General features: G+C 37.6%; 1 long non-coding RNA gene across 1 annotated transcript in view; it reads right to left on the reverse strand.

Annotated features, from left to right (window-relative positions):
• Positions 1–2,334: 2,334 nt before the first annotated feature.
• LOC129657922 (uncharacterized) overlaps positions 2,335–27,059 on the reverse strand; it is a 140,885-nt gene continuing 116,160 nt past the window's right edge. Inside the window, exons 2-3 of the long non-coding RNA XR_008717170.1 lie at positions 2,699–2,802; positions 2,335–2,569 (exon numbers count right to left, since the gene is read on the reverse strand). This is a non-coding gene — a long non-coding RNA (uncharacterized LOC129657922). The remainder of the gene's footprint in view (positions 2,570–2,698; positions 2,803–27,059) is intronic.

A 27,059-nucleotide genomic window follows, 5' to 3' on the forward strand; every position in this document is an offset into this window, starting at 1 on the left:
CACCTGATCTGCCTCTTGAGAAACCTGTATGCAGGTCAGGAAGCAACAGTTAGAACTGGACATGGAACAACAGACTGGTTCCAAATAGGAAAAGGAGTATGTTAAGGCTGTATATTGTCACCCTGCTCTTTAACTTATATGCAGAGTACATCATGAGAAATGCTGGGCTGGACAAAGCACAAGCTGGAATCAAGATTGACAGGAGAAATTTCAATAACCTCAGATATGCAGATGATACCACCCTTATGGCAGAAAGTGAAGAGGAATTAAAAAGCCTCTTGATGAAAGTGAAAGAGGACAGCAAAAAAGTTGGCTTAAAGCTCAACATTCAGAAAACTAAGATCATGGCATCTGCCCCATCACTTCATGGTAAATGGACGTGGAAACAGTGTCAGACTTTATTTTTGGGGGGGCTCCTAAATCACTGCAGATGGTGATTGCAGCCATGAAATTAAAAGATGCTTACTCCTTCGAAGGAAAGTTATGACCAACCTAGATAGCATATTAAAGAGCAGAGATATATTTGCCAACAAAGGTCCATCTAGTCAAGGCTATGGTTTTTCCAGTGGTCATGCAGGGATGTCAGAGTTGGACTGTGAAGAAAGCTGAGTGCTGAAGAATTGATGCTTTTAAACTGTGGTATTGGAGAAGACTCTTGAGAGTCCCTTGGACTGCAAAGAGATCCAACCAATCCATCCTAAAGGAGATCAGTCCTGGGTGTTCTTTGAAAGGACTGATGCTGAGGGTGAAACTCCAATACATTGGCCACCTCATGCAAAGATTTGACTCATTGGAAAAGGCCCTGATGCTGGGAGGGATTGGGGGCAGGATGAGATAGCTGGATGGGATCACCGACTCGATAGACTTGAGTTTGAGTGAACTCCGGGAGTTGGTGATGGACAGGGAGGCCTGGAGTGCTGTGATTCATGGGGTCGCAAAGAGTTGGACATGATGAAGCGACTGAACTGAACTGAACTAAAGCCATGTAAGGCAGACAAGAATACTACAAGATAAGCAAACTATAGGCCATTTTTCCTGATAAATGTGATGCAAAAATTCTCAATAAAATACTAGTAAACCAAATTCAATAGTTCATTAAAAAGATTATTCACCATGATCAAATGGAATGTATCCCTGAAATACAAGAATGGTTCAATATACACTAGTTAATAAATTGGATATACCACATAAACAGAAAAAAAAGATAAAAATAATATGATCATACCAATAGATGCAGAAAAAACAATGGACAAAATTCAGCACAGTTTTATGATACATACTCTCAACAAATTGAGTATACAAGTTACATAACTCAACATAATAAAAGTCATATGTGACAAACCCATAACATCATACTCAGCTATGATAGATTGAAGGCTTTCTGAAAGTAAGAAAAGAAAAAGAGTCCCCACTCTTGTCACTCTTATTCAACAGAGTACTGGAAGTCCTAATTAGGGCAACTGGGCAAGAAATAAAAAATAATAAAAATATTCTAAAATTGGGAAATAAGGAAAATTTTATGTTTTCTGAAGAAACGATTTTTAAAACTATTTCATATTGGCATATAGCTAATTAGCAATGTTGTTATTGCTACAGGTGGACAGAAAAGGAACTCAGCAATACATATTCATGTATTCAGTCTCCCCCAAATGCACCTCCCCTCAAGGCTGCTACCTAACATTGAATAGAGTTCCCTGTGCTATGGAGTAGGTCCTTGTTGGTTTATACACAGAAAATTCTAAAGATTTCATAAAAAATGATATAATAGTACATTCCAGTAATCTCACTTGTAGGTACATTTTCAAAGGAAATGAAATCACTATCTTGAAGAGATATCTGTATTCCCATGTTTACTGCAGCATTATTCAAAATAATGAAGACATGAAAACCTGTGTCCATCAACAAATGAATGATAAAGAAATGAGGTTTATATAAACAATAGAGTAGTATTCAGCCACATACAAAAAAAGAGGAAATCCTGTCATTTGCAACAACATGGAGGCATTATATTAAGTGAAATATGTCAAGCAGAAAGTGAAAAATACTGTGTGATCCCAAGTGAATGTGCATTCTAAAATCTTTTAATTCATAGAAACAGAGTGGAATGGTGGTTGCAAGGGGCTGAGGAGTGAGTGGACTGGGAATTCATCAGTCAGAGTACAAACTTTTAGTTATAAGATGAATCAGTTCCAGTCATTTAAGGTACAGCATGGTGACTGCAGTTAACAATACTGTATAATTTGAAAATTGCTATTTGAAAGTAAAGCTGTAATGTTCTTTTCATAACAACAGAATGATAATTTTCTGAGATGAAGGATGTGTTAACTAAATTTATTGTGGTAAGCATTTTGCAATATATACATACATCCAGTCACATTATAGACTTAAACTTACACAATGGTGTCAATTATATCTCAATAAATCTGGATTAACCAAAGGAAAAACATAACCAAGCAATCTCTGATTTTTCTATCTTCTTCCCTTTGACTGTGCTACACATTCATCATGGGCAGCAAAGAAGAGTTTGAAAAAGCTGGGGCAAGTGTCTCACAGGTTCCAAAAACCCAACCTGTAAAAAGCAAAATCATAATGAGCTCCAATCTACCTCTTCTAGTTTCCTTTTAATTGGAATAAGGGACATTTTGTTTACTGTCACTATAAGAATATCACTGAAAGAAAAAACAGGTCGGTAACCTACTTTAATTTTGTATTCACATTCGTTGCATCTTCTTAGATTCTTTGTTGTCAATCCTTTTTCCCAGAGTTGAGATTTTAAGATCTTTGTCCTGTTAGGAGCATTCTCTGTACATAAATGATAGATCATTTAAAGCACATTATTAAGCAGTGGAATCCTCCTAACAAACCCATAGCATGCTCTATTTGTGCAGTTGAGTTTCCAAGAATTCTTGTTTCATTCTTAGCCTTCATCTTCACGATTACAAGATATTTTCACAGGTATCTTTTTCTTATACTTGATATATCTCATATAAAGTATTCACTGTATTAGTTTTCTACTGCCACCATAACAAATTTCCACAAGCTCATCAGCTTAAACAAATTTATTATCTTGCATTTCTGTTGGTCAGATATTAGGATGTCTGCAGGGCTGTTCTTTCCTGAATGTTCTAGGTGAGAAATGTCTCCTTGCCTTTTCCAACCTCTAGAGATCACCTACATCCCTTAGGTTGTCTTCTCCTTTCCTCATCTTCAAAGCCAGAAATATCACATTTCTTGGACCTTCCTTCCATTGTCATATCTAGCTCTAACATCAGCCAGGAAAGATTTTTTTATTTAAAGGACTCATGATTAGATTCAGCCAACTGGATAACCCAGGGCAATTTCCCATATCCCTACTCACATCTGCAAAGACCCTTTGACTCTTTTGCCATGTGAAATAACAATACACAGCTTCCAGGAATCATGCTAGGACATTTTTAGGGGGTTAGTAAAACTCAGATGCTGAATTACACACATACATTTAAAAACTTTAACCCTATTCAACTCATATTTACAAACAAATTCTTTTTTTTAATTTAATTTAATTTAATTTTTTAACTTTACAATATTGTATTGGTTTTGCCATATATCAAAATGAATCCGCCACAGGTATACATGTGTTCCCCATCCTGAACCCTCCTCCCTCCTCCCTCCCCATACCATCCCTCTGGGTCATCCCAGTGTACAAGCCCCAAGTATCCAGTATTGTGCATCGTACCTGGACTGGCAACTCATTTCATGTATGATATTATACATGTTTCAATGGCATTCTCCCAAATCATCCCACCCTCTCCCTCTCCCACAGAGTCCAAAAGACTGTTCTATACATCAGTGTCTCTTTTGCTATCTCGTATACAGGGTTATTGTAACCATCTTTCTAAATTTCATATATATGCATTAGTATACTGTAGTTTGACAAATTTTCTGCTGATCAAGATGAACTAAATATAATACTTGATTTGAAATTAAATTAACATTTTCTAACAAAATCAGAGGTTGTTCAACTGGTGTATTAAAAGGTTTGCTTGGAAACAAGTACATCTATATCCTCATTTTAGAAATCATTAGAATGGATAAAGATGTAAATTATAATAAAATGATCAAAGGGAAGACTGGCTGCATCTGGCTCTCTGCTTTGGAAGCTCAGGGATGTTCTTCTTTCTATTTTCAGGGATAATCAGTCCCTGAGGGACTACCTTATGCTAACTAAACGGTGGAGACTGAAGAAAAAAAACAGATTGCAATTTTATTAATTAAAGTGAGAAATAAAGTTGTCATAAGACCTGAAATTCAGAACTTATGTCAGATCAAGCAGTAGATATTCATACTCCAGTTATGCTACATGGAAGTCATATTATTAGTAGTAGTCACTTTGTTGTAGTAACTTAAATAATTTTCTCAGCAGCATAATACTCAATAAGCAGCTCCTTTTGGTTTTATTATAGGATACACACCTGGGAGTCCCAACACCAACACAGGTGAGTTTAAAGTGGGAAAAAAAAAAAAAAAGAGGCTTGAAAATAATTAAACAATTCAAATCATGGGCTCCAGAGTGACAAATATCCATTCAGTTTAAATTTTATTGAATATGAAATATTCAAATGGATTCACAAAATATGGGTAAGGAGGGGTAAGAAAACTAGTGTTTGGTTGAGCGCAGCATATTAGAGCCAATGTGGACAAAGAGAAACATGGAAATAAGATGTGTAAATTAACCAAAAAGTCTCTTCAATAAATCTTGCAATGTATAGTCATTATTACATCTTTTTAATCATCTGCCTTATTGCCAGTCATACTGAGTTTAAGACCCCTTTGTCATAACATAACATAACCCATATAAATATCCCTTGATGTTTGCAATGGCACATTTCAATGTACAATATCTGAAAGTCAAGTAGATGGTTGAGATGCAATTTTAATTTTTCATCTTCTTCTCTTTTCCTCCTAGCCTCTGTCTTTGAAGGTCTTTTGCTACTCTTCTCCAATTTGGACATTGATTGTTAAATTGTTGTTACTTTCCTGGACTTTAAACCTAGCTTGGTAAGTGAGTGAAAGTTGCTCAGTCATGTCCGACTCTTTGCAACCCCATGGACTTCTCCAGGCCAGAATACTGGAGTGGGTAGCCTTTCCCTTCTCCAGGGGTTCTTCCCAACCCAGGCATCAAACCCAGGTCTCCCGCACTGCAGGAGGATTCTTTATCAGCTGAGCCACAAGGTAAAGGATATTTCATTCAACCCTTAAAAATACAGAAATAGAATTTCCATGCAATATAAGGTGCTTATTACTTTTTGAAGACTCTCAACCTTATTAGGATTTACATTTTAAAAAGTCTGTCCAAATTTAAACTGTTGATATTAACAATATTTATAATGCTATCATTGGCAAAGCTGTGGCTCAGTGGGTAAAGAATCTGCCTGCAATACAGGAGACAGTTTTGATCCCTGGGTCAGGAAGATCCTCTGATGGGAGCACATAGCAACCCACTCCAGTTTTCTTGCCTGGAGAATCCCATGAACATAGGAGCATGGCAGGCTGCAATCCATAGAGTTACAGAGTCTGACGTGACTGAAGTTACTGAGCATGCATACATTCACACCGCTGGCAAAATTTAATACAGGTCTAAGAAGGCTTCTAATTTTTGCAAAGTACTGTGCTCATATGAGATAATAAAGAATAATATAAATGAATCTTTTTAAAATGTATATTTTTATTAATTTGTGTACTCTTTGGAATAAAATCTGGAAATATGAGAGGTACTGAGGAAATGTAATATATAACATATATATATTTTTATATATTTCATATATACCTAAGAGAAACTACAGTAGTATAGAACACAAAATTGTTTTTATAAAATTACTTTTAAACTTACTTTGGAAAATATGAGTACACACTTGGGAAGCTCAGTAAAAGAGGTAAATGTTTCAGATGACAGTGTGCTTTTCTATTCAGCATGATTGGTTTAGGTGAGTAAGATATTTTGAAGCACATAAAGGCAGCATTAGATTCAATACTGGATAACTTATAAAAAATAAATGACTTGTTTATCATTTAGATGCTCATCCTAAGCAATAAAATTGAATTTGGAAATTTCTGTAGTGCTAAAATAAATGATCTTTTTTTTTAGTTTTTCTTTATTGTCCTCTTCTCCATGGCCAAACATTTTTTTTTTTTTTTTTTTGATATCTCAGTTGATTCTCGGAGAAGGCAATGGCACCCCACTCCAGTACTGTTGCCTGGAAAATCCCATGGATGAAGGAGCCTGGTAGGCTGCAGTCCATGGGGTCGCTAAGAGTCGGACATGACTGAGCAACTTCCCTTTCACTTTCCACTTTCGTGCATTGGAGAAGGAAATGACAACCCACTCCAGTGTTCTTGCCTGGAGAATCCCAGGGACGGGGGAGCCTGGTAGGCTACAGTCCATGGGGTCGCACAGAGTCGGACATGACTGAAGCAACTTAGCAGCAGCAGTTGATTCTCATTATCCTAACAAGAAATCATCTTTTTTTTTATTTTATTTTATTTTTAAACTTTACATAATGGTATTAGTTTTGCCAAATATCAAAATGAATCCGCCACAGGTATACATGTGTGAAATCATCTTATCTATTTTTCCAGTGTCTCCAGTTTTCAACAATTTCTGTTTCTTCAACATTAAGGTGATGTTAGAAACTAGATAGAAAGTTTGAGGAAACATCAATCAAAGAGTAAAAGTTATGGTGTCAGAGGAAGTGAAATAATTTTGTACTTCCTGAAACCTAAAAGAGGTTTATAGCTTTTTCTATTGTCACAGCCTGAATTTGATCATTTAATTACAGTAAGATGTTCTTAGAAGAGGTACATTAACCAAAAGAGAAAAACAAAAAGAGTTTGTGTGGTGTTTATTTAAAACTTTAGAAGGATAATTAAAATGAATGAGTCACTATAAATCATTCTAGCCCCCAAGTTGCTCAGACCCTCTTCTTGACATATTAACAGAGTGGCAAGAAAAATAGCCTGTCTCTGAAGAGATTTTTTCCTCTTCCCTTCAGGTTTTCTGTTTATATTCTCACATTTAGCTTGTCAAGTCAAATGGATTAGAATTAAATTGTAAATGAGACTTAAAAAAAAAATTTTTCCTCCTAAAAAGGGATGAGTATAGTTTAAAACATTTTCACTGTTTTAGCACATTGTGTAATAAAATTGGTTTAAAAGCTCACTGATGTGAATTATCTAAATAAATTGTTTAGGCTATTAATAAAATAAACGCTCTGTTCTTACTCTAGTAAAATTCTTAAATTTTCAACACATTTCTTTCAATTTATGTTCTACAATTTAGTTTGTACAATGAAGAAAGAAGCTGCAATATGCTCAGACAACATCTATAATTAACAATTAATCAATTTTCATTGATGATATAGATCTAACGATGAAACAGAAAACAAAACTTTGTTCTATTATCTGAATCAAACACTGCAATAATCCAACCACTTTAAGATTGGGGTTTTTATTGACACTTTTCTTAAAAAGAAAGTATTTAGGTTTTTTAAGAATAATGAGCACAGAAAACTTAGACCAATATTCCAAAGAACTAAACCTTTCTTTCCAACAGTTGAATAGTAACAGAAATGTTTGTTATCTCCAACTTCCCCTAAGATGTTTGTAATAGTGAAATAACTATAAAATATTTAGAATATTTCATGCTTATTTTTCTTTTTAATTCAATATAAGGGTTTTCTACAAACAGACCAAAAAAATGATAATGCTGGTTGTCACCCCACAATTACGGAAGTAAAGTGTGAAAGAAAAAGAGACTGGCATCAGGACCGAAGAGTAGGAGCATGTGGAGTTCATCTCTTCCCACAGGGACACCAAGAGTACATCTACAAACTGAACAGTTCTTTCAGAGCACCTGCTGAACTCTAGCAGAGGACCTTGGACACTTACAGGGACAAGAAAAAATCCTCATGTAACTGAGTGAATGAAAGAGAAAAAAGAGGGAAAAAATAAAAGAAAAAGTGGATGGTACCTGTGCCCCTGGAGGAACTGAAGGAGAGGCAAGGCCCCCACACCTGGGGAAGCTCCCTCATAGATGAAGAGGACATTTGGGACAAAAGGGGAGATTCAGGGACTATCAGAGGAAAGTGATGCAACTAAGGTCTGTGGCAAGCAGGCCAGAGTGAGATCTACAGATGTTCCGTGCCACAACCCTGCAATCTCCAGCCTGAGATAAGTGTCTGTTAGAGTGGACAGGGGCTGAGTACTGGAACATGGGATTTGGAGAGGAAACCTGGGGAGAGGACCTGCAGAGACAGCATGAGGAAGCAGGAGTGAGGATTTCTACAACCAGGAATACTCCTGAAGGAAGTCCAGATCACTATGGAAGCAAAGCACCATTGTTGAGTGATGTGTGAAGGGCAGAGCCTCTCTATCCTTAAGCACTGCTGGAGTGGGTGCCCCTCACACCCGAGTCAGCCACTGCCTGTGCCCCTTCTCTCCTGGTCTGGGAGCAGATTCTTGTGGGCGGCTCACAAACAAAAGTGGAGCTGATACCAAAGCTGAGCTCCAGGGGCTGTGCAACTAAGGAAGAAGAGCTGAAATATCTCCTTGCTGCTGTGCAAACCACAGATTAAAGTCCTGCAACTGTCTTAGTAAACTCAGCACTTGTGAAACATCTGGATAGGTGAGTGCTTCTGCAACTGAGACCAGGACTCCAGCTGAAGTCCATAGCTTTAGCAGCTGTGAACTCTGAGGGTGTGCACACATTGGAGTTGAGCCAGATCAGAGTCTAAGCTGCCCCCATAGCACCCACTGTGGGCCCAGATCCATAATTCCTGCAATCCTAGGAACTGACGTCAGTGGACCTACACTGGTGGCCTGGGGTGAAAACACCACCAGGCCCAACTGCCAGCATACCCAGTTAAGGTTGGGCTGAGAGTAGTGCCAACAACAGAGTAACTAGTGATCTCAAAACAATGAGTGAAAAGTGACACAACAGAGCATGCACACAGATGAACAGCTCCAGAAAGGAATACTCAGTGGCTTCTCTTCTGGTGAGGATGATCCAGTATTGCATACCTCACACCTCAGATCAGAAACACAGATAAAAAAGAGATGTGGGGACTTCTACTTCAACAACGAAAGAACAAACACAGCTCCTGACAAGGCAGTGGCAACCACAGAGCAAAGGGGAGGCCCTGCTCAATAATCAGGGCAGGCTCATCACAACACCAGTCAAACACCCTATCAATGAGATAACAGCCAGCATACAGTGCAGAAAGAGGTGGTAGACATTCATACCAAATACAGCCCTAGCATGTGCACATGCACACACACACACACACACACCCTACACACACAAAATTAAACCCACACAGATTACAAAGGGATGTGCCCACATAAAAATAGCTGCCAAGAAAGTCTTAGAGTTTGGTATCAGGATAAAGCATGCCTGCAAAAACTCAGCCTTGAAGGCCAGCAGAGCTTGAATGCTGGAGCTCCAAAGGGCTGGGGGTACAGAGACTTCATTTTTTGAGGGTGCACATAAGGTCTCACATGCACTGGAACATAGCACAAAGCAGCCTATGTAGGAACCTGGAATTTTTTACAGAATTAAAATAAAAAATTTACAATTTGTATGGAAACACAAAAGACCCTGAATAGCCAAAGCAGTCTTAAGAAAGAAGAGCTGAGCTAGAGGAATCAGGCTCCCTGACTTCAGACTATACTTCAAAATACAGTCATCAAAACATTGTGATACTAGCCCCCAAACAGAAGTACAGATCAATGGAACAGGACACCAAGTTCACAGATAAATTTAAGCATCTAGAGTTACCTAATCTATGACAAAAGAGATCAGGATATACAATGGAAAAAAGTCTCTCCAAATGTGGTGCTGGGAAAACTGGACAGCCACATTGAGAAGAATGAAATTAGGACACACTCTAACACCAAACACAAAGAGGAATTCAAAATGAATTAAAGACCTAAATGGAAGGCCAGTTAATATAAAACTCTCAGAGGAAAACATAGGCAGAACACCCTCTGGCACAAATCGCAGCAAGGTCTTTTTTGTTCTACATCCTAGAGTAATGAAAATGAAACAAACAAACAAACAAATGTGACCTAATTAAACTCAAACCCTCTTGTACAGCAAAGAAAACCATAAACAAAACGAAAAGACAACCCACAGAATGGGAGAAAATATTTGCAAAGTGAATGACAAAGGATTAAACTCCAAAATATACAAGCAGCTAGTGCAACTCCATGTAAAAGTTAAAGAACCCCATCAAAAAATGGGTGGAAGATCTCCAAAAGATAGAAGTTTCTCCAAAAACAGCATACAGATGGCCAAAAAGCACATGAAAAGTTGCTAAACATCACTAACAGAAATGTAAATCAAAACTACAATGAAGGATCAACTCACATTAGTCTGAATGACCATCATCAAAAAGTCTAAAAACAATGCTGGAGAGGGTGTGGAGAAAACGGAAGCCCCCCCTACATTATTGGTTGGAATGTAAATTGGTAGAGCTACTATGGAGAATAGTATGGAGGTTTGTCAAAAGGCTAAAAGTATTTACTTTTCACTTTCATGCATTGGAGAAGGAAATGGCAACCCACTCCAGTGTTCTTGCCTGGAGAATCCCAAGGACGACAGAGCCTGGTGGGCTGCCATCTATGGGGTCGCACAGAGTCCAACACAACTGAAGTGACTTAGCAGCAGCAGCATACCTACAAAATAACCAGCAATCCTACTCCTGAAGGAAACCACAATTCCAAAAGACATATATACCCCCAACATTTATTTCAGCACTATTTACAATACCCAGGACATGAAAGCAATCTAAATGCCTATCGACAGAGGAATAAAGATGCAGTACATATATATAATGGAATATTACTCAGCCACAAAAAGAATGAAATAATGTCATTTGCAGCAATACGGATGGACTTAAGATTTTCATACTAAGTGTCATAAATCAGCTAAAGACAAATTGTCATATGATACCACTTATATGTGTAATATAAAAAAAGTACAAATGAACTTTTTCATAAAACAGAAATATATCTATAGACTTTGTAAACAGTCTTATGTTCATCAGATAGGAAAGGTTAGTGGGAAGGATAAGTTAGGAGTATGGAGTTAACACTTACACAATTATATATATACATATATATATATATATATAATAGATAAATAAGGAAGACCAACTATATAGCACAGGGAAATCAACTCAATATTCTGCAATACCCTATATAAGAGAAGAATATGCAAAAGAATGGATATATATATATATATATATATACACACATACATATTGGAGAAGGAAATGGCAACCCACTCCAGTGTTATTGCCTGGAGAATCCCAGGGACAGGGGAGCCTGGTGGGCTGATGTCTATAGGGTCACACAGAGTTGGACACGACTGAAGTGATTTAGCAGTATACATACATATGCATGTGTGTATATCCATACATACATATGTGTGTATATAATATATACATATATATACAGATGTGCAACTGAATCACATTGATATACACCTGAAATTAAAACATCTGTAAATCAACTGTGTGTGAGTGTGCTAGCTGGTCAGTCATGTCCAATTCTTTGCAACCCTGTGGACTGTAGCCTGCCAGGCTCCTCTGCCCATAGGACTCTCCAGGCCAGAATACTGAACTGGGTTGACAGTCTCTTCTCCAGGGGATCTTCCTAACCCAGGGATCAAACTGGGGTCTCCTGCACTGTGGGCCTTTATCATCTGAGCCATTTGGAAGCCACTACAATATAAAATAAAAATTAATAGAAAGTAACACAGATTAAAAGAAAGTAAAAAAGAAATACTCAAGTCTCTTATTTCTTATCAAGGATGAAAGTACTCATTGGGAAACTAAATAGAATCCATGTCCTTATGTTTTCTCATCTATAACTTAGGCAAACTATATATTAGTAGTGAACCATTTTTCACAGATCCTCTAATTTACAAACAGTAATGTCACCTGTGAGGTTAATATTGAAGATAAGTGGCACCTTTTCTAGGTCTGAGCTATAAAGGCACTACTGACAGTAGAAAAGTCCAAAAAAAAAAAAAAAAAAGAAAAGAAATTGATTAGCTAAGCAATAATCTTCCAAATTCTCATGCTTATCTTTCCTACTGACAAAGATAATGGTCAATGACTATCAAAGTAATAGTTTTTCATATAAAAGTATCCTAGTCCCAAGTAATACTCTTTTCCTTTCAAATAGTATCTAATAAACTAATGTAAAAAAAAATAATAATAATAAACTAATGTAGTTTGGACAGAATGTTAGACTGTGGTGTAAGAGGATTTATTTGGACCTGATCTCTGTAATCACATAACAAGGTTTTAGGATGGATCTATAATTAAACACAAACTCAGTGTTTAATAAGTGGCTAACCCTTTCCTAAAGACATTCTTTGTATTAGCTCATCTCATCCTTCCCTGGTAGCTCAGCTGGTAAAGAATCTGCATGCAATGGAGGAGACCCTGCTTGGCTACCTGGGTCGGGAAGATCTCTGGAGAAGGGATAGGCTACCCACTCCAGTATTGCTGGGTTTCCCTGGTGGCTCAGCTGGTAAAGAATCTCCCTGCAATTCAGCAGACCTGGATTTGATCCCTGGGTTGGGATGATACCCTGGTGAAGGGGAAGGCTACCCACTCCAGTATTCTTGGGCTTCTCTGGTGGCTCAGCTGGTAAAGAATCTCCCTGCAATGCAGGGGACCTGGGTTTGATCTCTGGATTGGGATGATACTCTGGAGAAGGGAAAGGCTATGCACTCCAGTATTCTGGCCTGGAGAATTCCACAGACCATACCATCTAGTCCATGGGGTCACAAAGAATCGGACACAACTGAACCACTTTCACTTTCGTCCTACTAACAACATTGTTTAGTAGAGCTATTATTGTTTTTTAATTATGAATGAGAGGAAACTGAGACACAGTTGAAGTTCATATACTACACAGTACTATCTTGGATAGAGCTTAAAATCTCTGGATATTTGTTGAACAAATAAAGTCATGACAATCTGATACCAAGTATGTAGTTTTGGCCACTGTTTATAATACTCAAAAATATTAATGAGCATGCTATAAATACTTATAGATTGCTTGTGCTTAGAGAACAATACACATTTTTCCTTAATAGTAAAATAAAATGGCTGCATTCATCTTTTTAGGACATCTCAACTTTTGAAGAAGACATATAGAACTATATCTATATATAAATATATATTTTCATATAGATGGAAATACATATACACATATCTGGGTGGATGGATAGTTAATACACACACAGAGAGAGAAAAACAGACAGACCAAGACCAAACAGCTAATGTATATCACTGCCTTAGGAGTAAGTAACTTGCAATACTGTGCACTGGTTTTCTCTGTGTCTGAATCATCTTGTGTTATTGGATAAAAGATTGGTTTGGCTGGAGTTAGATGAACCCAGGTGGCTCCTTGATGCCGATAGTGTGCACATATTGCCTTGCACCTGCTGAATATTACTTCATTCTGTTCTTTTTTGTAATAGCTCTTTAACCACAAAATTAATAGTGTACTCAGAGGTGGACAAATGAAAGCTAAGCACACATTTTTCCGAATTGTTATTTCTCTCGGGTTGTCTTGAAGGCATTTCATCATTTTGGGACCCAGACCTGGCATATTTGTCTAGTAACACATGGCCAAGCAGAGTCATAATTCCCTCTTTGATATTTGGTGTGGTTAGTTTCCTCATGAAATACATATGCCTTAGAGTGGAAAGAATTGAAACAGTAAATATAAATGACTTTTGGGTGATTTATTTTTTATTTTTAGTATTCTTTTAACATGCTCTATTAATACAGATTCCTTATTATGAATATACAAGTGGGTTGGATCCACAGAAATGAGACATCAGTGTACTTCAGAATAAAGAGAAAAACATTATAGAAAAAATAATCAGTGTTTAGAGTATGTGTTTGTGTGATCCCTGAAAATCCACAGAAATATAGAATATACAAGAGATTCTGTATAAGGAATAAAGGTGTGTTGGAAGCCCTTAAGGATATTGTTCAGTTCAATCTCTCAGTCGTGTCTGACTCTGCGCCCTCATGGACTACAGCATGCCAGGTCTCCCTGTCCATCAACAACACCCAGAATTTACATAAACTCATGTCCACTGAGTTGTGATGCCATCCAACCATCTCATCCTCTGTCATCCCCTTCTCCGCCCGCCTTCAATCTTTCCCAGCATCAGGGTCTTTTCCAATGAGTCAGTTCCTCACACCAGGTGGCCAAAGTATTGGAGTTTCAGCATCAGTCCTTCCAATGAATATTCAAGACTGATTTAATTTAGGATGGAGTGGTTGGATCTCCTTGCAGTCCAGTTCAGTTCAGTTCAGTTCAGTCGCTCAGTCGTGTCTAACTCTTTACGACCCCATGAATCACAGCACACCAGACCTCCCTGTCCAGCACCAACTCCCAGAGTTCACTCAAACTCATGTCCAATGAGTCAGTGATGCCATCCAGCCATCTCATCCTCTGTCGTCCCCTTTTCCTCCTGCCCCCAATCCCTCCCAGCATCAGAGTCTTTTCCAATGAGTCAATTCTTCGCATGAGGTGACCAAAGTTCTGGAGTTTCAGCTTTAGCATCATTCCTTCCAAAGAAATCCCAGGGCTGATCTCCATTAGAATGGACTGGTTGGATCTCCTTGCAGTCCAAGGGACTCTCAAGAGTCTTCTCCAACACCACAGTTCAAAAGCATCAATTCTTCAGTGCTCAGCTTTCTTCACAGTCCAACTCACATCCATACATGACCACTGGAAAAACCATAGCCTTGACTAGATGGACCTTTGTTGACAAAGTAATGTCTCTGCTTTTCAATATGCTATCTAGGTTGGTCATAACTTTCCATCCAAAGAGTAAGCGTCTTTAAATTTCATGGCTGCAATCACCATTTGCAGTGATTTTGGAGCCCAAAAAAATAAAGTCTGACACTCTTTCCACTGTTTCTCCATCTATTTCCCATGAATTGATGGGACCGGATGCCATGATCTTCGTTTTCTGAATGTTGAGCTTTAAGCCAACTTTTTCACTCTCCTCTTTCACTTTCATCATGAGACTTTTTAGTTCCTCTTCATTTTCTGCCATAAGGGTAGTGTCATCTGCGTATCTGGACTCTCAAAAGTCTTATCCAACACCTCACTTCAAAAGCATCAATTCTTCGGCTCTCAGCTTTCTTTATAGTCCAACTCTCACATCCATACATGACTACTGGAAAAACCATAGCCTTGACTAGACAGACCTTTGTTGGCAAGGTAATGTCTCTGCTTTTTAATGAGCTGTCTAGGTTGGTCATAACTTTTCTTCTGAGGAGTAAGCCTCTTTTAATTTCATGGCTTCAGTCACCATCTGCAGTGATTTTGGAGCCCCAAAAATGAAGTCCATCACTGTTTCCACTGTTTCCCCATGTATTTGCCATGAAGTTGAGCTAGACACAAAAGTAAATTGTGTACTTAAAATTTGATTTATTTAATCTATTACTAGTTATAAATTATAAATAAAAATAGAGTATGCAACCTGAAATGATGTCACTAATTTTCCTTAAATATTTAATGAGATTTTTCTGCAATTGTTTTGATTCTAGTTTCTAGTGATAAGCATTAACATAAAAGACAGCAGTCCTCAAGGAGATTTTAGTCCAATAGAAACCTGAGACTGAAGAAGCAGATGAAAAAGACAATGGTAACAGAGATTAGAATCCAACCGAGGGAGTGCAAATCAGTAAGTACTAGGGAATTATAGGAGTTCCTAGAATTCTGAGATTCTAGTGTAAGCATGATCTCAGATTATCCCATCTATTAAAAAATCTATCACCAAGGGATTAATGATATTCAGACATAGCTAATTACATGACATATAAACTTTTTAGTTACATCATTAGAAGCTTAGGTAAAATATCATGGTTTCTTTAACTTTGGGTTGCTTCTTGTGGGATAGGTTTTTGTATCTTTGTTTTCCCTATCTTCCACTTCTGTTCATTTAAGTGAAATTTTGAAAGAAACACAGTGCTTATGTGGATTAATACTAACTTTATTAAATATTTGCATGCTACTCTAGTGATCTCATGCTAATTTTCCTAAACACTGAATACCAAATTATTCAAGGAAGTTAAAGGTCCATCTAGTCAAAGCTATGGTTTTTCCAGTAATCATGTAAAGATGTGAGAGTTGGACTATAAAGGAAGCTGAGCACCAAAGAATTGATGCTTTTGAACTGTGGTGTTGGAGAATACTCTGGAGTCCCTTGGACTGCAAGGAGATCCAACAATTCCATCCTAAAGTAAATTAATCCTGAATATTCATTGGAAGGACTGAAGCTGAAGCTGAAACTCCAATACTTTGGCCACCTGATGTTAAGAACCAACTCATTGAAAAAGACTCTGATCATGGGAAAGATTGAAGGCAGGAGGAGAAGGGGATGACAGAGGATGAGATGGTTGTATGGTATCACCGACTCAATGGACATGAATTTGAATGAACTCCGGGAGCTGGTGATGGACAGGGAGACCTGGAGTGCTGCATTTCATGGGGTCATAAAGAGTCAGACAAGACTGAGCCACTGAACTGACTGAATAGCCAATCATCCAGCAGGATCCTAATTAGCTGTGAACTTACCTACAACCAAGATATCATACTTGGGATGGAAGCACCTGCTGAACCCTGTGACGAGGAGGGGGTCTGTGCTTTGGCACATCTCTAATGTTTAATTAACCTGTCATCTTTTATTTCACCTCTACAAAGCATCTAAATCTGTTCAAGTGAAACATGCCAAAACTATTTCAAATCCAAACCTAGGAAAAAAGTCAGTCAAATATAGCTATTTTTTTTTTTTAATTTACAATGTTTTTCAGCTTTTGAGCATGTATTTTCCTTTTTTTGGTGAAAGATTAGCCAAGACTAACTGATAGTAATTTTAAGGATATTAAGCAAAACTCAGAAGGATATGATTCTACTCACCTATGCCTGGCATGCTGTAGGACATAGGGTCAAAGAGTTGGACATGATTGAACAACTGAACTGAACTGATGCCTTACAGTTATAATATTCTTTTTGTGCTAAACTGCTTTAGTCATATCCAACTCTTTGCAACCCTATGGACTGTAGCCCACCAGGCTCTTCCGTCCATGGGATTTTCTAGGCAAGAATACCGGAGTTGGGCTCAGACTCAGAAGAACTTTTATGTACTTTGAACAATGTTTTGTCTAAAAGAACCATATTCAGTATGATGACACAGCACGCTATAATTATATAATTGGAGGTTTTGTATAATGGTTCTATTTTACTAGAATCACTGTGTATAATTACCAGTTGTGATAAATACTCCAAAGTTATTCATGAGTATAGGGGCTTCTGTTGTGGCTCAGCTGGTAAAGAATCTGCCTGCAATGATGGAGACCTGGGTTCGATCCCAGGGTTGGGAAGATCCCCTGGAGAAGGGAAAGGCTACCCACTCCAGTAATCTGACCTGGAGAATTCCATGGACTATACAGTCCATGGGGTTGCAAAGAGTTGGACAGGACTGAGAGACTTTCACTTTCACTTTCACTTTCATGGGTATAAATCCCTAAGGTAAGCTTGGATTCAAGGTTCTCTAAATGACAGAGTGCTTAACTCAGATATGACACATTTGACTAAGGTAAATTGACAAAGCATATCCATGAGTAATTTTTATTAACATCTCTTAATTTGTCTATGTGTACTTTTTATAAGGTATATGTAATGTTTGGAATATTTTCTTCCCTACTATATTTTCTTAACCAATGGTCCTTTTTATAATTGAAATTTCAATCAGTTGTTTTGCAGTAATAGTCCCTTGAAAGCAAAAAATACTTTCCATTTGTTATTCCAGACCTGATGGTGACTAGGAGAGTAAACTAGTTGAATCCTCTTCTGGAAGACTAAACAGGCAGTCTCAATATTTCATAGGAGACTCATATATAACTCATGAATGTGCAAATGTTCCCACTGCAGAGTACACTTGTGTTAATAGAGCACTTGTAGATGACATTTGTGGCAGGTGAATAGCTCATGTCTTCTAAAATGTGAGAGACACCCTATAATGATCTGTTTTTTTCTTAAGATATATTGTCTGTGTTTTCCTTTTCTTAACAGTAGAGTAACAACCACTGTATAATTAAAAATACCACCGAAGCTGATGGTACCCATAAAAAGAAATAAGAGGATGACAAATCTGTATAAATTGTATGATAATATAAAATTTCCTAAATTCTATAAACGCCAGTGCTGCTACGAAGTCACTTCAGTTGTGTCCAACTCTGTGCAACCCCATAGACAGCAGCCCACCAGGCTCCCCCATCCCTGGGATTATCCAGGCAAGAATACTGCAGTGGGTTGCCATTTCCTTCTCCAATGCATGAAAGTGAAGTCACTCAGTCGTGTCCGACTCTTAGCAACCCCATGGACTGCAGCCCACCAGGCTCCTCCATCCACAGGAGTTCCCAGGCAAGAGTACTGGAGTGGGGTGCCATTGCCTTCTCCAAAACGCCAGTGCTAATGTACTGTAAATGTAACATAGAAGCATTTTTTACTTAGAAGGAAACAGGCTTTTCCAGTTACAAGATATACAGCTCAGTAGAACCAGTACTCTCAGAAGTTATAGTTCAGTATTCACTAGTTTACTCTCCTAGTCACCATCAGGTCTGGAATAACAAATGGAAAGTATTTTTTGCTTTCAAGGGACTATTACTGCAAAACAACTGATTGAAATTTCAATTATAAAAAGGGCCATTGGTTAAGTGAATACTGAATACTCAGTTACTGATTTAGAATGACTAGAAAACATGGAACTGTTCAACTTCCTATTATAATGAACAGCCTGAGGCACCAATAGTTTTGATTTGGGGGGAAATTTTAAAACTGTAAATTTGCTACCATTTGTCTGAAATTGTTTACGTTTGTTTGTAATACCATTTGTCCAGGACAAGGATATTAATGAGATGCTATCACAAATTAGTACACTCATTTGTTCATCAGTGTTTCTAGATATACAGTGTTTTTAGCAGCCAAATATTAATATAAGTTATTTGCTACTTAGTTACAGAAGTATATATAATTTATGAAATTTATGTACTGTCTATATAGTAATAACTTTAAGTTGGGTCTTTAATAATGAACCTGCTAATCATTATTTCCACTGACTTTTCTGCAAAATGTAATTGTTCAGCAGATTTTCAAGGGGCTGACCAGCTAAAGCCAAGTGCTATATGTGTAAGAAGGTAAATAATATGTATTTTTGTTTAAGAAGGTAAGTGATATATATTTATGACTGAATAAATGCAGAAATTAAAGCACATGGACCTTTAGGGTTTACACTCACTTCAGTAACTAATCTACACCAGGTTTATTTTATTACAAATGATGGAATCTGCTATTCTCTTCTTGATATACAAATCGTACTTCATTATAGGGTGCAGGAAGAGGAAATTAATATGGTACAAATCAGTTATGCTCAAAAAACTATATGGTCATATCCTAAGATTTCCCCACTTCATAATTGTTTAGTCACTAAGTCATGTCCAACTCCTTGCAACCCCATAGACAGTAGCCCACCAGGCTCCTCTAACCATGGGATCTCCTCATCTTGCTTGGGGTTTCCCAGGCAAGGATACTGGAGTGGGTTGCATTTCTTTCTCCAAAGGATCTTCCCAACCCATAGACTAAATTCATGTCTACTGCTTGGCAGGTGAATTCTTTACCACTGAGCCACCTGGGAAGCCCTCACTTTGCAATAACAGATCTTAATAGAAACACTGATGATAGATCCTAGCTAACTAGAGTACAGTCAAACCAAATTTAAATGAAAACTGTAATACCATTTGATTTACATAATCAGATCAGATCAGATCAGATCAGTCGCTCAGTCCTGTCTGACTCTTTGTGACACCATGAATCACAGCACGCCAGGCCTCCCTGTCCATCACCAACTCCCGGAGTTCACTCAGACTCACGTCCATGGAGTCGGTGATGCCATCCAGCCATCTCATCCTCTGTCGTCCCCTTCTCCTCCTGCCCCCAATCCCTCCCAGCATCTGAGTCTTTTCCAATGAGTCAACTCTTCGCATGAGGTGGCCAAAGTACTGGAGTTTCAGCTTTAGCAGCATTCCCTCCAAAGAAATCCCAGGGCTGATCTCCTTCAGAATGGACTGGTTGGATCTCCTTGCAGTCCAAGGGACTCTCAAGAGTCTTCTCCAACACCACAGTTCAAAAGCATCAATTCTTCAGTGCTCAGCTTTCTTCACAGTCCAACTCTCACATCCATACATGACCACAGGAAAAACCATAGCCTTGACTAGACGAACCTTTGTTGGCAAAGTAATGTCTCTGCTTTTGAATATGCTATCTAGGTTGGTCATAACTTTCCTTCCAAGGAGTAAGCGTCTTTTAATTTCATGGCTGCAGTCACCATCTGCAGTGATTTTGGAGCCCCAAAAAATAAAGTCTGACACTGCTTCCACTGTTTCCCCATCTATTTCCCATGAAGTGGTGGGACCGGATGCCATGATCTTCGTTTTCTGAATGTTGAGCTTTAAGCCTACTTTTTCACTCTCCACTTCACTTTCATCAAGAGACTTTTGAGTTCCTCTTCACTTTCTGCCATAAGGGTGGTGTCATCTGCATATCTGAGGTTATTGATATTTCTCCCGGCAATCTTGATTCCAGTTTGTGTTTCTTCCAGTCCAGCGTGTCTCATGATGTACTCTGCATATAAGTTAAATAAACAGGGTGACAATATACAGCCTTGACGAACTCCTCTTCCTATTTGGAACCAGTCTGTAGGTCTTATAAAATCCCCAGGATCAAATTCAATGATTTAAAAGTCCTACTGAGAAGGCTGAGCATTGAAGAAATGATGCTTTTGAACTGTATTGTTGGAGAAGACTCTTGAGAGTCCCTTGGACAGCAAGGAGATCAAACCAGTCAATCCTAAAAGAAATAAGTTCTGAATATTCATTGGAAGGACTGATTTTGAAGCTGAAACTCCAATACTTTGGCCGCCTGATGCAAAGAGCTGACTGGTTGGAAAAGACCCTGATTCTGGGAAAGATTGAAAACAGGAGGAGAAGGGAACGACAGAGAACAAGATGGTTGGATGGTATCACTGACTCAATGGAGATCAGTTTGAGCAAGCTCCAGGAGATGGTGAAGGACAGGGAAGCCTGGTGTGCTGTAGTCCATGGGGTTGCAAAGTGTCAGACACAACTGAGCAATTGAAAAATAACTGTAACACTGAAATAGCTTTGCCCAGTTCTGCTTCTAATTAAGCATTTCTTATGTAGAAAACAATAATCCCTGTTATTTAAATATGATACTTATAATTCAGTATAATAGTGAGATTATCTATAATATTTGAAATTTTCTTATCTTAGATTTTGCATTTCCTATGCATGAAGTCAAGAAAACATAATAACTTTTATATAGTTAATCTAGATAATATTTAAGGACAAAAAAATCTATGATTTAAGATCATTATTTTTTATGAATGATTCAATTCAATATCAATTGGTTATTAGCTATAACCTGAATTTGGGGATTTCTTTTAAAATGTCAACATTAATTTCATAAAAAATGCCCACATGTCTTCTATCCTTATCTGTATACTTGCATACACATGGTTGAGGTTAGTTTATTAAACACCCTAAGAGAAATATTTTCTCTCTCAGAAGATTTTAATGGCTATTTTAAAAAGTGGTACTGTCTTTCCACAGATAGCTGTAACGTGGCAATTAATTTAATGAAAGACCAGCAAAATTTCCTGACTGTGTTAGTCAACAGACTCAGTTGAATACTTTGGTGCATCAACCATATACTTGCCTTTGAGACCAAGTCATTTATGCTTACACCACCTGGAATGCTGGCTGTTGGCCACTCACAGTTTAATATTTACCACGGAATTGCCTTGGAGAGTGAAAGGGAACTACCTTGCTCAAGTTCACACACCTCTCTTGGGATAACACTCACCCAATGACCACCAGAAATGAAAGGAACCTAGAGTTGTTGGATGCGGTAGGAGGTGGGAGTACAGTTCCAGAGGAAGCGGACATATGTATACCTATGGCTGATTCATGTTGATGTATGGCAGAAACATATTTTACAATATTTACAGTGTTGTAAAACTGCAAATTTTTAACAAATACAGTAAAACAGTTATCCTTCAATTATTTTTTTTTTTAAGGCAACATGAAAAAGAAAAGCTCCAGGTCCTGCCTCAATCTGAAACATTTCTGATGGGTCATCCCAACTCCAGAGATCCCTGTGGGATATACTAACGCCATGGTTGGAACTGTATTGCAATTCTCTTCCCTGTCTACAACCCTGCTTCCTTCTGATGCTTCTCACAGATGCTTTTCCTGAGGTATCCCTCAGACTCCTTCTGCAAAGAAGTCTCTGATTCAGTCTGTTCCCAGTCAACCCACACTCGGATGTCTTCTGTGTTGGAAGAGGACAACAGGAACAGAGATCTGATCCTCAGACAGTCATCTTTACTGGAGAAATGAGTGTGAGGAGAAAAGCTGACAATTTTTTTTTTCCTCAGGCAGAACAGTTACGTTAGAGTCACCTACAGAAAAAAATAGCTAGTTACTCCACTTCAACAGCAAGAATGCAAATCAGCATTCTGGAGGAGGCAAAGAAATGTGAGTCAAGTGATGAAACTGAAGAATACTAAATTAAAAGCTTAGTGCCAGCATTCTCAGTGTTCATGGGCTGACCATTCTTCCCTGAACTCTAGGAAATATTGACATACTAGATTTTATCATTCAAAATATAAATCACTTTTACCAGCAGCAAGTGCCTATATTCCATAAAGGCAAATAGAAATCACACTTGGTTTAAAAAAAAAAAAAGGCTCTATAGTTCTAAAAAGGCTCACAATTTTTCTGTTAGCATTTGCTATGCTTTCATTTATTATGTAAATAATTGCAAGCTCTCCTTGCAAATGCCAAAGGGTTAATAAAACTTAAACTTCAGAAAATATTAGCTCTTATTTTCTTCTCAGTGAATTTATAAAAATCCTCCTTATGTGAATTTAATAGAACATCTATGTGCAACAGAAGCATAGTTTGAGAGATCATGGCTTAGTACAGACAAGCTTCCTAATGAGGGAAAGCAGTGAGGAGAGTTAGAATAGTTTAGATGTTTGGTTTATGGATTATGAAGAGAGAACGTTCAACTACCTGGAGTCCATCCCATTTACTGATGCAGTAGTTAACATATTTATATAAAAAGAAATATATATAAATATAACATGTATGTTTTCAAATTTTTAACTGATTATTTTAATAATGTTGACTAATTTTTTACACCTCTAAATTTATGTGTATTTGTACTATCCAAATGTACAAGCAACCCTTATCAATAATAGGAAAAGAGAGCTTTTTGCCACAATATTATCCATTGCAAGAAATGTCCTCACAGAATATGCTGATGAGAAACCAAACAAGAAGGGAAAATAGTTCCAAAAAATAATCATATTATTCTCACATTGGGCAAAAAGCTCTAAAAACTATTGTTGCCATCAAATACGGTAAAGCATCTGCCTGCAATGGGTCAGGAAGATCCCCTGCAGGAGGGCATGGCAACCCACGTCAGTATTCTTGCCTGGAAAATTCCATGAACAGAGGAGCCTGGCAGGCTATAGTCCACGGGGTCGCAACAAGCAACTACCACTTTTCATTATTGTATGAAGACTTAATGTATTATATTAAGGATGTGGATAATTCTTCTCTGAATTACATCATTGTATCTCAGGTGAACACAGGGTAATTTATAGTTCCAGTGATAGTAACAGATCATTTTGGCAGGTGTAAACCTGACTTGAAAACATATATTCACTATATGATACAGTATTCCTTAAGTAGTTCTTGTAAAACATTGTAAATTCTTTAAAAATAAATATCTAAGCTGATTCACTTCTGACGAATTACTTCCACTGTTGAAACCATCAATATATTCAGTGGCTAAGCCATTTAATAGACACTTTCCAGTGAAAATATAACAGTATTTGTTTCTATTTTGCTTTATCTAAATCCATCTTGCTTAGAGATTATTTTTCTCTGGCTTTTAACCCATTTTTTTTTTTTAACTTTCAATGAGGGTAGAGATTGAATAAGTAGACCACAAAAGCAAAAAGCTAAGAATTAAATCAGAAATACTTTGTGAATTTTGACACAAGTGTCTATTAATTACAACATAGTCTTGTATGTGAATGAGTATTATATGATGACCTTATCTTACAGAGAAAAAAAAATCGTATTTCTTTCAAATAAAGCAAACGAAGGTACTCAAAGAATTTAAATGGAGAAAATATGTATATAGGTCAATTCAGTTCAGTTCAGTCGCTCAGTCATCTCCAACTCTTTGTGACCCCATGAATTGCAGCACGCCACGCCTCCCTGTCCAACACCAACTCCTGGAGTTCACTCAAACTCACGTCCATCGAGTCAGTGATGCCATCCAGCCATCTCATCCTCTGTCATCCCCTTCTCCTCCTGCCCCCAATCCCTCCCAGCATCAGTCTTTTCCAATGAGTCAACTCTTCGCATCAGGTGGCCAAAGTACTGGAGTTTCAGCTTTAGCATCAGTCCTTCCAAAAAACATCCAGGACTGATCTCCTCAAAAGCTACCAAAAAATAACATTCTAAACCAATACAATATTGTAAAGTAATTAGCCTCTAATTAAAATAAATAAATTTAAATTAGAATTGGCTCCTAAAAAAAATAAATAAATAAAGGCAACATATTCAGAGAATATGTTTAACCTGCTTATCATAGACATATTAATACACGTGAAAACCATCGCTATGCATAATATCAGAGCAGAAAATATCTTTCCATAACTATACTCTAAACACTAAAGTCCTTGGATTTACTGCTGGCTTTCTGTCCCTTTTCCATTTGTCCTCATTTTTAGAGCATATGATGACCATTTACTTGAACCATCAATGCTGTATCACCAAGTAACACAGAATAGAGATTTTAGGCCTCCATTTAATGACTCATTAATGTATTCTACAGACAGATTCACACACATTGAAAAAATACACAATTACTTTTGTAACTATTAAGAATTGTAAATTGTGTATTTTCTATTAAATTTTACCTTAAACATATAGGCCCATTATAAGTTAGGAAGTTGGAAGGACCCTGAATTTTCTGAGAAAGTTTGGACTGTCCTGTGAAAGTTCTATAGAAATGTTTCATTTCTCAAATTGAGAATTATGACATGTAGGAGACAGCACTGAGGGACATATTCAAGGTAAACTGCTGCTGCTGCTGCTAAGTCGCTTCAGTCGTGTCCGACTCTGTGTGACCCCATAGACGGCAGCCCACCAGGCTCCCCTGTCCCTGGGATTCTCCAGGCAAGAACACTGGAGCGGGTTGCCATTTCCTTCTACGATGCGTGAAAGTGAAAGTGAAAGTGAAAGTGAAGCCGCTCAGTCGTGTCCAACTCGTAGCAACCCCATGGACTGCAGCCTACCAGGCTCCTCCATCCATGGGATTTTCTAGGCAGGAGTACTGGAGTGGCTTGCCATTGCCTTCTCCATCAAGGTAAACTAGGGCCTCAAAAAATAACTGTGGTGGCTGTAGAAAAACACAAGTCCTAGGTAGGGGAGACCTTGGTTTGCATTCTATCTGAAATATTTCTCTTCCTGAAAAGACACGTTGAAAATTTAATAGGCATCCCTATAATGTTAAAAGACCACATAAAGCACCATTACATTATTCTTTGGCAGTTACTTAAAAAATTTATATACAATTAATTTGCCACCACTATTCAGTTTTATGCTAATTAAATGCCTAGACACTTGTTCTTGTATACGATTAGACTATCAGCGTTAGTTCAAGGCCATTCCAGAAGACTGCAAAACGATGTTTATTACTTATGTAAATTTGGTTAATTACACACCAACTCAGTTATCTTATTTATTGCATTTCAATTAGTATCTTTTTAATAGTCACTAACCCTTTAATTAACTCACAAGAATAAGAGGTGTCTTGTTAAATGTAAATTAAATAGATTTAAATAGACAATAGATTGCAAATGGTAGATTTACTGCTAATGCTATAGAAAACTGTTGCTGGAAGAGCTAAACATACTCGATACCATCTGCCTTCATCTCTAGGGAAGAAGAAAATTGTATTTTCCTTATAAATTTTTTTAATTTAATTTTATTTTTTTACTTTACAATATTGTATTGGTTTTGCCATATATCAAAATGAATCCGCCACAGGTATACATGTGTTCCCCATCCTGAACCCTCCTCCCTCCTCCCTCCCCATACCATCCCTTTTTAGCCCAAAGATAAGACTAAAGCAAAAGCAGACTATGGCAGGTTTGCATTTTGTACTGTTTTTGCAAAAGTGAAATAAATGTAATTTTGCATTTTGTCTTACTGTCAGTGAAAAATCCTAGCAATACAGTGAAATATAAAATATTTCCTAAGTGTGGAATTACTTCTGAAAATGATGATTGTTAAAAGGTTTAAAAATAAACTGTGATCACTGATTTATCTGGCCAGGTTAGAAGGGAGAAACTATAACAGCTCTTCCCTAAGTGCTCCCTTGTGACCTAACTAGGAAATTAATTAGCAGGGACCACTCTGTGGTAACAATCATGACTACAGGGGAGGCTGATGGTCAATGGGCTAACACTGTAACTCAGTCTGGTTAGCATAAATGTTTCAGCTTTAGTTAATCTATTTCTCAGCGGTGAAATAAAGACTTAGCTAAGATGTAGAGAGCATCTACTTTCATTTAATAGCAAGTTTTTATGCCTTGCAAGGGAGTTCAAGAGCATTTCTGGATTCTGCTATTTATCTTTACAGTCTGTTACTATAAACACTAAAAATAGATGGAGGGGGGCTATATATATGTGTGTGTGTGTGTGTGTGTGTGTGTATATATTCTTTGCTATATTTTCAATACTTTGTGGCAGGGTCTAGCATAGAAGAATAAAATCTTAAAATATTAGGGTGAGGTTTAGGGTACTTTATATT

Source organism: Bubalus kerabau, chromosome 7, assembly GCF_029407905.1.
Source record: "Bubalus kerabau isolate K-KA32 ecotype Philippines breed swamp buffalo chromosome 7, PCC_UOA_SB_1v2, whole genome shotgun sequence".
NCBI lineage: Eukaryota > Metazoa > Chordata > Mammalia > Artiodactyla > Bovidae > Bubalus > Bubalus kerabau.